We start from the raw sequence: 3,196 nt of genomic DNA, 5'->3' as shown, positions 1-3,196 counted from the left end.
CATAGGTTTTAAGATACTTACTAGTCAGGTACATTCTTAGGCGTTTAATATGCGGTGTTGAGTCCATTTCGTTGAGCAAGGAGTAGCTCTTGTCTATTCCATATTTGGCTTAAGGAACTTTATCTGTGCTCATTTCAATCTCTGGTTTTATGCAGCAACCCAACTCACCTTTACACTTAAGCAAGCATAAGTTGCTTTTCTAAATTTGAGACCCTGTTCTGTTTTGGAATTCAGTTCCTGTGTAGCCAAGTTTACATTCCGTGTATTACTGATATCTTATGATGTTTCTTTTTCTGTGTGACTTATTTCAGTTAGAATCATCGTACCTGAATCTACTCATTATGCTGCTACGGGCCTGATGACATAGATTTCATTGCTGAGTGATACTGCATTGTACGTAAGTACCACAAGTTCTTTATCCATTTTTCACTTTCTGCGATGTTGAACTTGTACTGTAAACGAGGTTCTTGTAAACAGAGCCGTTCCAAACTTTGGGGTGGCTGTGTCTTTTTGATTTTAATTTCCCTAAGCTATAGGACCATAAGTGGAAGTGCCCTAGGCTCTGTTGCTTTGTTTTTTAGATGTTTCAGGAAACACCATACACTTCTCCCGAGTGGTTGTTGGCAATTTACATCCCGCCCATCAGCATAACAAGGCTCCCAGTTCTCCATGGCCTGTCCTGCCTTTCTGGATTTTACACTTTTTTCAGATGGCCCTTTTGACCGGGGGGAAGTGAGACTTCATTGTAGTGCAGATTTCCTTTGCAAGCTTGCTTGGTTGGCCAAAAAGGGCGTATGCGTTTTTTCCTGAATATATTCAGGAAAAAACGCATACGCCCTTTTTGGCCAAGTGCATCATTGTGGACGTTCTGCCTCTTTTCCTATGCTTTCAATGCAATTCCAGTCTACCTCCTGAAATCGGTTTCCTGCAATTCTGTCCCGCTTTCAAGTCCTCTTGGCAGCCTTACTTCAGTCTATTTTTGGACGATAGCTGTCATTTATAACTCTGCAGGTTTGTGAATTACAGTGCCCCTGAGCTCCTTTGTTCAACTCGCTTTCTTTTGAGCTGGCCGCAACACCGCAGGATGGCTTCAGGCTCTAATCTGGTTCCGGTACGGCACGCTGAGCCTTTGGTTATTTCCTCTTCCTGGTGGGAAATGAGAGTTAAATTTGCCCGTCCAGACACCTCCAGCTAGCCTCTCATTGGTTCTCGCTATTCCTGTTCATCTTCCGCAGAAATTGCAAACTGGGCCAAACAGGAGGTTAAAGGCGCTGACTCTCCAAGTGGGGAGAGTGTTAGTAAAGCGTCTGGAATGTTGCACCCGAGTACCAGGGGAGGAAAACTGAGACATATTTGAACACGTCTCCCGTTCACATGGTTGATCATACTTGGGTTCCACATGCATGTTTTAGCTGAAGGAAGAATACCTAAAACCTGGGTAGTTGAAACCCGTGGAATGGGTACCATGCAATATGACTTCAAAGGGTCTTCATTTGCTCACCGAACCTCTCCAATCCTATCACTGCTGCGTTTATGCCCCTTTACACATGCTAGATTCTCTTTCGGAGACATAGCAATCCATAGGTTTTACGATACTTACTAGTCAGGTACATCCTTAGGCGTTTAATATGCGGTGTTGAGTCCATTTCGTTGAGCAAGGAGTAGCTCTTGTCTATTCCATATTTGACTTAAGGAACTTTATCTGTGCTCATTTCAATCTCTGGTTTTATGCAGCACCCCAACTCACCTTTACCCTTAAGCAAGCATAAGTTGGTTTTCTAAATTTGAGACCCTGTTCTGTTCTGTAATTCAGTTCCTGTGTAGCCAAGTTTACATTCCGTGTATTACTGATATCTTATGATGTTTCTTTTTCTGTGTGACTTATTTCAGTTAGAATCATCATACCTGAATCCACTCATTGTGATGCTAAGGGCCTGATGACATAGATTTCATTGCTGAGTGATATTGCTTTGTAAGTAAATACCACAACTTCTTTATCCATTTTTCACTTTCTGCGATGTTGAACTTGTACTGTAAACGAGGTTCTTGTAAACAGAGTCGTCCCAAACTTTGGGGTGGCTGTGTCTTTTTGATTTTAATTTCCCTAAGCTATAGGACCATAAGTGGCAGTGCCCTAGGCTCTGTTGCTTTGTTTTTTAGATGTTTCAGGAAACACCATACACTTCTCCCGAGTGGTTGTTGGCAATTTACATCCCGCCCATCAGCATAACAATGCTCCCAGTTCTCCATGGCCTGTCCTGCCTTTCTGGATTTTACACTTTTTTCAGATGGCCCTTTTGACCGGGGGGAAGTGAGACTTCATTGTAGTGCAGATTTCCTTTGCAAGCTTGCTTGGTTGGCCAAAAAGGGCGTATGCGTTTTTTCCTGAATATATTCAGGAAAAAACGCATACGCCCTTTTTGGCCAAGTGCATCATTGTGGACGTTCTGCCTCTTTTCCTATGCTTTCAATGCAATTCCAGTCTACCTCCTGAAATCGGTTTCCTGCAATTCTGCCCCGCTTTCAAGTCCTCTTGGCAGCCTTACTTCAGTCTATTTTTGGACGATAGCTGTCATTTATAACTCTGCAGGTTTGTGAATTACAGTGCCCCTGAGCTCCTTTCTTCAACTCGCTTTCTTGTGTCCTGGCCGCAACACCGCAGGATGGCTTCAGGCCCTAATCTGGTTCCGGCCCGGCATGCTGAGCCTTTGGTTAACTCCTCTTCCTGGTGGGAAATGAGAGTTAAATTTGCCCGTTCAGACACCTCCAGCTAGTCTCTCATTGGTTCTCGCTATTCCTGTTCATCTTCCGCAGAAATTGCAAACTGGGCCAAACAGGAGGTTAAAGGGACTGACTCTCCAAGTCGGGAGAGTGTTAGTAAAGCATCTGGAATGTTGCACCCGAGTACCAGGGGAGGAAAACTGAGACATATTTGAACACGTCTCCCGTTCACATGGTTGATTGTACTCTGGGTTCCACATGCATGTTTTAGCTGAAGGAAGAATACCTTAAACATGGAGAGTTGAGACCCGTGGAATGGGTACCATGCAATATGACTTCAAAGGGTCTTCATTTGCTCACCGAACCTCTCCAATCCTATCACTGCTGCGTTTATGCCCCTGTACACATGCTTGATTCTCTTTCGGAGACATAGCAATCCATAGGTTTTAAGATACTTACTAGTCAGGTACATTCT

The sequence above is a fragment of the Stenella coeruleoalba genome (genome assembly GCF_951394435.1).
Source record: "Stenella coeruleoalba genome assembly, contig: scaffold_201, whole genome shotgun sequence".
Lineage (NCBI taxonomy): Eukaryota > Metazoa > Chordata > Mammalia > Artiodactyla > Delphinidae > Stenella > Stenella coeruleoalba.
This window is presented reverse-complemented; position numbering follows the sequence as displayed.